Source organism: Bos taurus, chromosome 20 (assembly GCF_002263795.3).
Source record: "Bos taurus isolate L1 Dominette 01449 registration number 42190680 breed Hereford chromosome 20, ARS-UCD2.0, whole genome shotgun sequence".
Classification (NCBI taxonomy): Eukaryota; Metazoa; Chordata; class Mammalia; order Artiodactyla; family Bovidae; genus Bos; species Bos taurus.
This window is the reverse complement of record NC_037347.1, coordinates 7462997-7472892: the sequence shown is the minus strand read 5'-3', so window position 1 is coordinate 7472892 and position 9896 is coordinate 7462997. Positions and strand designations below refer to the sequence as shown.

Here is a 9896-nt window from a genome sequence, read left to right as displayed (position 1 = left end):
AATATGCTTAAAGTACATTGATTTTAAACAGGATATGAATTTTGAAACTCCTGAGCTTCCCACTTCCTCATGTTCTGTCATTATTTTATTTAGTTGATCTCCCCTCTTGATCTCCATTCAGCTTTTAAAAAATATAAAAGCCTAAAGGCTGTTTACAAACCCCTAGTTTCAGCCTTCCCCTCTGGTGACCATTCCCCTTCTGAGGAGTTTCATGCAGTGGTCCTTCTGTTCAGATCCTAGGAGGGAACAGGACAAGAATGCTGGAGTGGGCAGCCATTCCCTTCTCTGGGGAACCTTCTCAACCCAAGGATGGAACCTGGGTCTCCTGCATTGCAGGCAGATTCTTTACTGTCTGAGCCACCAAGGAAGCCCCGAGCAGGCAGCAGCCCCTGGAAAATCCTGGTTGGACTGGGGATGTATGACCCTGTCCTCTGCAGCTGGAGTCAACTGTGCCACTGTCTCCAAGGCAGCTAGCTGTTCCCAGCTGCCCAGTGTGTTATAACCACGTGGCCTAATGGATAAGGCGTCTGACTTCGGATCAGAAGATTGAGGGTTCGAGTCCCTTCGTGGTTGGTTCCATTTTGTTAAAAAAAAAGAGTCATGCCTTAACCTGAGTTCACATTCAGGTACCACCACTTTGGGAAGTTGCTTCCCCCTTTCTGCCTCTCCGTTGTATGACTGGTACAATGGCAATGAAAATACAAAGGCCCTAACAGGGCTGATGGATTAGATGAGATAATGCCTGTAAATCCCTGAGGGAACTGCCTGAACTATAATAGTGCTTAATAAATATGACACGCTCTTCTGAATAAGGGGGAAGGGTGGGGTGGGAGTGGAGAAGGAACGTTCTTAGTGAATGTGGACAGAGTCACTACAAATTCTCTAAGCACTGTAGCATTTTTGTGGACTGTGCTGTCTCCAAGAGGGATATATAGCTTTTCATTATGTCGGAGGGCCTTCTCGGTGAAGAAGGAAATTATCTCATCCGGGTTCGCGTTCCGCGCTTGCAGCGCCTGCTGATGTTGATTTAGTTCACTTAGCAAGCCACACACCACGCTGCCGCGCTCATCGCCCTCCGCATTAGCTTATTAATCCTCGAGTTATTCCTCTACGGTTCAAGGGCATATTGGCTTTCCAGCGGAGGCACGGAGAGGGGCTCCAGCCTCTCCATTTCCACAGAAATAATAGGCTCCAGCCAGGCCGAGAGGGAGTGGCCGAGCCAGGCTCTGTTCCTCCTGCGCCCACGGCGCCTGGAGGTTTCATTTACACTGAAGACTTTTTCTCCCTGGAGCTGAGGTTTCCGTTGGAGCCATTTTATTTGTTAAGCGAGAAAGAAGCCGTGGGAATCAGAGAGCAAAAACTGGACTGGTCATCGGCTTTGGCATTTAGTCCCTCCCCTGCTGTGCCTGCTCTGTGCGTGCTTAGTCGCTCAGTGGTATCCAACTCTTTGCGACCCATGGACTATTTAGCCTGCCGGCCTCCTCTGTTCATAGGATTCTCCGGACAAAAATACTGGAGTGGCTTGCCATTCCCTTCTCCAGGTGATCTTCCTGACCCAGGGATGGAACCTGGGGACAAAGAATCGTAAATTTCCAGCCCTTATTTCCACCTCTATACTAGAGCATACAGGATCAGATCAGAAAGATCTCCATGCTCCCTTTCAATGCAAACACTCCAGGGTTCAAGCTTTTGGAGAGAGGAAATGGCCTCTTGCGATGGCCCTAAAATCTCATTAAATTAGAGGAAATTTTAACTTTAGAATTTTCTTTGTAATTAAGTAGTATTATGCAAGATTTGACTATGGGTCAAATGCGTCACTATGCGTCAGCAAGTAACAGTGGAATACTGCCCTGGGCATCTTTAGACCCAAACGAAGAGCAAAGCAAGCCATCAAAGAGGGTGTCTCTGCTGCACTGAGGCTGAGCAATCCCATCCTGGGCTCACCCTGACCCTTTTGGCTTTATCCAGATGCGGTGGGTGGGGCTGCTTCCTGCAAAGCTTCCAGGCAGCTGCTGCCCTTGGGAGCTGTGTGTCTGATGGATGCCAAAGACAGTGAGCTCATGGCACGGCTGCCTGGTCCAGTATTTGTCTCCAAGGGCTCTTCTCAGCAAAGGCGCCTCTCTCAGGCAAATGTACAGATGGTTTGCTATGCTATGCTATGCTAAGTCACTTCAGTCGTGTCTGACTCTGTGCGACCCCATAGACGGCAGCCCACCAGGCTCCCCCGTCCTTGGGATTCTCCAGGCAAGAACACTGGCGTGGGTTGCCATTTCCTTCTCCAATGCATGAAAGTGAAAAGTGAAAGTGAAGTTGCTCAGTCGTGTCCAACTCTTAACTACCCCATGGACTGCAGCCTACCAGGCTCCTCTGTCCATGGGGTTTTCCAAGCAAGAGTACTGGAGTGGGGTGTCATTGCCTTCTCCGACAGATGGTTTAAGGAGCACCTAATTGAATCACCCAACTCTTCTCTGGAGTTGGCGGCTCGGCTCTACCCACGCCTGCACAGCACCCCGCAATGCCCAGGGTTATCTCTGGGAGCCACTAGTGGAAACCTATTGCTGTTTCTCACGAACATCTCCAGAAGGCAGAAGCTCTGGAACGTGATTTGTGAGTCTGGGGTCATTATCGTAAACGCTGCTTTCCTGAACTCTGGGTTTCTGAAGGAGCAGTCTCTGGGTAATTCTGCAGAGATTTAAGACTCAGTCTTTATCCCTCATGGTCCCCCGTGAAGTGGGGTGGACTCCAATTTCCCTGGCCTCCCAACAGCCAGCTCTCCTCTGAGGCCAAGTTACTTGGCTATTCAGACTGGAAAAATCTGTTTCTGAAGGAAAAAGTGAGTGAGGATGGTACTAGGAGGAGGAAACTACCTTTTGAGCTTCTTGTGTGTTGAGTACCTTATGCGTTCAGCACTCCTATTTCTACCACCATGTTAGAGAAGAGAAAACTAGAAAACAGGAGAGATGCCTTTCTTGAGACCACAAAGCTTGTAAGTGGCAAAGCTGGCTCAAAACCAGGAGGGAAGGTTCTGCAAGGGTCACCAGCTTGCAGCCCCGGAGAGACCACAGTCTTACTCTGTGGACAGTGACTATCCTAATGCAAGGCCTGTGGGGGTCTGTTCATTTGTGCGGGTGCTCACCTCTGGAAGCATCCTCAAGCTCCTCTTTGAGATCCCTTGAGGGGTGGTAAACCCTGCCTCCGTGCTGGAGAAGAAAAGGAGCCTGAAAATGAAGCTGCTGCTCTTCTGTGCAAAAGGGCTCCCCCATTACTCACTATGCCCCCCCAGCAAACTTCAGAATATCCCTGCAGAGTTGGGGACAAGTGCACCAACTTCTCTGAAAAAATTCACTGGCATCTGTTGTACCTCCTCTGGTCCAGTCTCTGTTTTCTCAATTTCAGATTTTTCCATAGGTCTTGATATTTTTTCCAAGTAGTTTTTTTTTTTTATAATGCAAATCATTTTTAAAAAATTGGTTCTTTTACTCTAGTGGTTTGTCATTTTGACTAGTCTTTTGGCAAAGGAGGAGGGTACACCATACAGCTGGTGAGATCTTAATTCCCCGACGAGGGCCCTGAGCAGTGACAGAGTAGAATCCTAACCACTGGACCACCAGGAATCCCCCCAAGTAGCTTTTTATTAAAGTATTATGCATATGATGGCCAAACACTCATGCACATGTGCTCACTTGCTCAGTCATGTCTGACTGTGTGACGCCAGGGACTATATATAGCCCACCAGACTCCTCTGTTCATGGGAATTTCCCAGGCAAGAATACTGGAGTGGGTTGCCACTTCCTCCTGTAGGGGATGTTTGCGACCCAGGGATTGAACCCATGTCTCCTGAGTCTCCTGCATTGGCGGGAGTCACCTGGGAAGCCCTAAAATATAAATATATGCAACAGTGCTCTGGGCTTCCCTGGTGGCTCAGACAGTAAAGAATCTGCCTGCAATGCGTGAGACCTGGGTTCAATCCTTGGATTGGGAAGATCCCCTGGAGGAGGGCATGGCAACCCACTCCAGTATTCTTGCCTGGAGAATCCCGTGGACAGAGGAGCCTGGAGGGCTACAGTCCATGGAGTTGCAAAGAGTCGGACATGACTGAGTGACTAAGCACACACAGCACAGCAAAAGTGCCCACATCCTAAATATGCAGCTTGATGACTTTGTGTGTTAACAAACTGAACACTCTTGTATTAAACAGCACCCAACCCGCAAAACAGAACATCACTAACATCCCAGAAAGCCCTGTCTGCTCCCCATCCACAAAGGTGACACCTATCTTGACTTCATCCACCATGGGTCAGTTTTGGTTGTTTCTGCACTTTGTAAGGACACGGCAAGTCTATACAAACAGACTAACACATATATGCTTCTCTGTGTTTGGTTTCTCCTGCTCGGCGTCATGTTTGTGAGATTTGCCCACAGCACTGAATGAAGTTGGAGGTCATTCATCCTCATTGCTAGCAAGTATTCCATTGTGTGAGTACAGCAGTTTATCCCTCCATTCTTCAATTGATGCACAACGAGTTGCAATTTGGGGGCTATTACGAGTGGTTATAAGCCTCAATTTTGAAAAAGTATTTGGTAAAGCATCACAATAGGTGCTGAGTAATTAGGATTCCAGAATTATCACCCCGTCATCAGTTTGGCTCCCCAGATGCTTGGGGTTGGCAGATGAAGTCAATGAAGACTGGGATGCCTATAGCACCAAGTTTATTTCAGAGAAGAACTGCTTTAACAAGCTTAGGTGGGAAGGAATATGGGGTCAACTCACGCCCTGAGATGTTACCAGAAAGGAGCCCGACTGCTTCTGGTGGTCAAGAATCCTGCTGGTCTCAGTCCCACAGGGAAGGCCATGTTACAACCAAAAGTCTTTGAGACAGTGAGAAACCTTATAATTAATGGTCCAGATAAATCAAGTGTCATGACACAGTTAGAGGATGGGGATCTTGAGACCTGTAGATTACATTTTGAGGTAGAACTCTGTGACCACAAATTCGGTGCTGTTCTCTGCAGTAAATATTTCAGGGAAAGCTTAGCTGCAGGTGACCTGGAATGGCCAGCATTTTAAACTACATATTTAAAGTTATGGGCATAGCTCCTAAGTAAGAGCGACATAAACAAAGGATGTTCTAAAGGTCGTTAGTCTTTGGAAGATACCAAGTTATATACCTGGCCATGTTTGGAAAAGTGAATGAAACCACCAGGAGTCAGAGAATCTGATGATACCAGTGTGGGGACAGGTACTGTAAACTGAGGCTCAGAGATGCTGGATAAGTCTCTGAATCATGTATGCAACTACTGGAAACAGAAATGCATCTTTTATTTTATAAGATTTTAAAATTTTCTTGTTTAAAAAATTTGTATAAAATGTCTGAAGGTTATACTCCATTTATAGTTATTACAAAATATTGGCTATAGTCCATGTGTTGCACAATACATCCTTGTAGTCTGTCTCACACTTGTAGTCTGTATCACACCCCTCCCCTTCCCCTCCCCGATAAGGAGTGAAAAACTAGTAATCACTAGTTTTTGTAGTTTTTTGAGAAACCTCCATACTATCTTCTGCAGTCGCTGTGGGCGTGGAGAAAAGGGAACCCTGGTACACTGTTGGTGGGAACGTAAATTGGTGCCATCACTGCAAAAATACAGAGTTTAAATTATTGCAGTTTTATAAATAAGCTTTTCCTTTCTTCCCTGGTTTCCACACAATTTCACAAAGTTGGTAATAGGTGTAAAATTTCTTTGACCTAATGGCATTAAAATTTTGTTTTCTGATGCTTGTTAACACATGATCATTTTGGCAAAATTAGACAATGAGAAATATATAAAGGGAAAACAAAAAACACCCGTCAGCCCACCCAGTTGGCCTCTGTTCGCATTTTGATAGACTCTTAAAGCCATCATGATTTTCACTTCTGTCTCTCATGTAGTCTATTATACAGGGTCATACTCTATAATAGCAATTTAAATCCTCTTTATTACTTACTGTCATATTGTGAATATCTTCAAAAATTATAAAGAGACTTGAAAAGCAGCATTTTTGTCTGTCATATGGATGTGTCAAATTTCTTTAACTTCTTCCATCACAGCGGAGTGCAGTACACTTCCAATTGATTTAACCAAGACATGGCTCCAGATTCAAGGCTAGAAGAATGATGCAAACTATAATGAAATCGGGTATTGTGGAATGTTGCATGTATTAGTGAGGACAGGCAGAGAAGAAGGCCTGAAAGCGCTGAATTCAGGGTAAGTAGACCTTCATGTGTTTATACTTCTCTGTTGACCTTTCAGATGAACAGACTGCACGCTAAGACTTCACATAGAAAAAGTATAAGTTTGGGGTGTATTTGAAAAGAGCAAGTAATAATGGTTGATTTTTTTGATTGTTCATTTCAATTTTGTTTTCTGTATACACATTTTATGTAGTGAATATTGTGAAACTTTGTTTTTGTTATATTAAAATACAGATAATAATACAAAAATTATGTTTGTTTTAAAACATTCCATAGTTTCATTTTTCACTCTGAAAATAGCCTACCCCTAGGTTCTTCTGAATTACTGAGGTTTTTGCTATAAGGGACCAACCTATTCAGCATATTAAAAAGCAGAGACATTACTTTGCTGACAAAGGTCCATCTTGTCAAAGCTATGGTTTTTCCAGTGGTCATGTATGGTTGTGAGAGTTGGACAATAAAGAAAGCTGAGTGCCAAAGAATTGTTGCTTTTGAACTGTGGTGTTGGTGAAGACTCTTGAAGTCCCTTGGACTCCAAGGAGATCAAACTAGTCAATCCTAAAGGAAATCAGTCCTAAATATTCATTTGAAGGACAGATGCTAAAGCTGAAGCTCCAAAACTTTGGCCACCTGATGCAAAGAACTGACTCATTGGAAAAGACCCTGCTGCTGGGAAAGATTGAAGGCAGGAAGAGAAAGGGATGACAGAGAATGAGATGGTTGAATGGATCACTGGACTTGAGTTTGAACAAGCTCCAGGAGTTGGTGAAGGACAGGGAAGCCTGGTGTGCTGCAGTTCATGGGGTTGCTAAGAGTCAGACTGGACTGAGTGACTGAACTGAACTGAACTTGCTATAAGGAAAATGTTACGATATTCTCTGTAGAAAGAGTTACAGTGGATTTCCCAGGTGGCTCAGTGGTAAAGAATCTGCCTGTTCAATCCCTGGGTGGAGAAGAACCTCTGGAGAGGGAAACCTACTCCAGGATTCTTGACTGGGAAATCCCGTGGACAGAGGAGCTTGGCAGGACTGGCAGGCCCTAGTCCCTGGAGTCATGAAAGAGTCGAACTCAGAAACTTAACAATAGCTCCCATATTATGGCTGATAATATTACCCGCCTGCTGCATTCTGGGTTTTACTTTATCAGTTATAATAGATTCTCCCCAAATTATAATTTATACATATGAAAATTACTCCTCTCAGTATAGAGTGTGGCTGTGTGTCTTCTTTCCTGTTTTCTCTAAGGGAGGAAAAACTGTGATTTGTGGCTTTTCCTTTAGCAAACATGTCTGTACACAATGGTGGTGAGAATCCATTTACTAGAGTTCTCAGTTTAGAAAAGCCCATGAATTTGCTACCCAGAATCCCATGCTGGCCAGGAGGGAGCTCAGGAGGTGAGTACCCTGTGGGGCTGGATGCAGTATCTTGGGTCTCTTGACCACTCCCTGCCTGAGCATCTCTCGCAGGAGAAACCAAATCCTGTGTGCAGTTGACAGCATGTACCACATAAAGTGCACGAATGCATTACCTACCATGATACTATCATACTGTATTATCATCTGAGCTTGTCTTCTCCAACAGCCAGCCTGCGTCCCTCAGCCCAAACAAGTGAAACCGATACCCAGAGGAGGGTTAGTTCCAGGGCATCACAGCAGGTTAGAGGCCTAGCAGCTGCCCCTGAAAGAGGAGGAAAACTGGCTTCGCAGGAAGGTGGAGGGGGTCTCCTTGTTGGATGAGCAGGGGATACAACTCAGCTCAGGCAGCCTCGGGCTAATCCACCGTCCACAACCTAATTGCTCAGAGGATGCAGGAGGGTCCTAGTGAGGTCTGAATGACCCCCATGAATTGTCCAAATTGTTACACGCTTTCAGGGCAAAAAATGTTTCTGGTGTGTGTTTTCTTTTAAAAAAATTTTTGACATACAATACTGTATTAGTTTCAAGTATACAGCTTCAGATTCTTTTCCGTTACAGCTTATTTTAAGATACTGAATATAGTTCCCTGTGCTGTATAGTAAATCCTTGTTGTTTATATGCTTCGTACATAGTGGTATGTATTATCTGTTAATCTCGTGCTACTAATTTGCCCGCCCCCCTCTTTCCGCATTGGCAACCATAAGTTTCTTTTCCACATCTGTGAAAATATTTTGTAACTAAATTCATTTGTACTATTTTTTAGATTCCACATATAAGTGATTTCATATAATATTTGTCTTTGGTTTACTTCACCTAGTATGATAATTTCTAGGTTCATCCATGTTGCTGCAAATGGCAATATTTCATTCTCTTGTAAGACTGAGTATTATTCCATCGTATATACGTATGTGCCATATCTTCTTTATCCATTCATCTGTTGATGGACAATAAGATTGCTTCCATATCTTGGCTATTGTAAATTGTGCTACTATGAACATTGGGACACATATATCTTCAAATCAGAGTTTTTTTCTTCTCCACATACATGCTCAGGAGTGAGATTGCTGGGTCATGCAGTGACTCTATTTTCAGTTTTTTAAGGAATCTCCAGACTGTTCTCCAGAGTGGTTGCACCAATTTACATTCCCACCAACAGTGTAGGAGGGCTCCCTTTTCTCCACACCCTCTCTATCATAATTTGTAGACTCTTTGATGATGGCAGGGCAGGAATTAGAAGTCACTTATTCTACACACACACCGGCACACATCCTAGGCTCCAACTTCACGCTGGTGAAGACATGTAACCTTGCCTTGTGGACAAGCAGAATGCAGTGAGAATTAAATAATTCTTTCCAGAAGAAGCTGTGGTCTCCCAGCGTCCGTTTCCTTTTTTGATGTGTTGAGTCATATCACTTCAGCCCTGGGCTGTGCCCCTCTCTTTCCTACCACTTTCTCTGCTCCACCAGCATACTGGCCTCTTCTCAGTCTCCCAATAGGGTTGCTAATATTTGTTCAGGAACCTTCCTGCCACCTGGAGTCCTCTCTCTGTATCTTTCTCTCTGTTTCATTTCGGTTCACAGCAGGGCGCCACAGTTTTCTCCCTTTCTGTTAATAAAAATTAAGCAATCAGTTTCCTTCCCCTCCATTACACTTAATTCCCTCTGTAACTCAGTTATTATTATAACTCTGGCAAGTGCTTTGCAAGGCAGATGGCAGGAAAGACACGTTGCCAAAGTAAAGGGCATTGTTTGCAGAGGAACTTGTTTACATGAAGGTGATGATGCTCTCCTTCCAAGGATAGATTATTTTTTCTGAAATCACGTTCATGTTTAACTCTATTAATGTAATAAGCTTATGCACGTGCTGCCAAGGTTAATATAAGCACATGTGACGAATGAGAGTAACCACTGAAGATACTGGATACATACTATATTCCCTATTCAGGGATAATAGGAAGTTAGGATAAACCTATTATATAATTTTTTATTCCAAGAATAATAAATATAATGAATGCACTGCCTTTTGCAAGTGCTGGAACATCTGATTTGTAAAAGTGTCCTAGATTCTATGCAGTGTATTTGTCACAATGGACAACAAGCCTGGCAAGTTAAAAATATGGTCCTTTGTAATCAGACTCAAGAAGATGCAGTGTGGCCAGGAATGGCCAAAGGGTTCCAGCTCTAGTGCAAACTCCAGTTGTTTGATTGACTGATTGATTGCCAATAATGGGGTGGGAGAAAGATGCAGGA

General features: G+C 44.2%; 1 non-coding gene across 1 annotated transcript; it reads left to right on the top strand.

Moving 5' to 3' along the window:
- The first annotated feature begins 500 nt into the window (after positions 1-500).
- On the top strand, positions 501-573 carry TRNAR-UCG (transfer RNA arginine (anticodon UCG)). Its single transcript has one exon. It is a non-coding gene; the product is annotated as a tRNA-Arg (tRNA).
- The last annotated feature ends 9323 nt before the right edge of the window (positions 574-9896 follow it).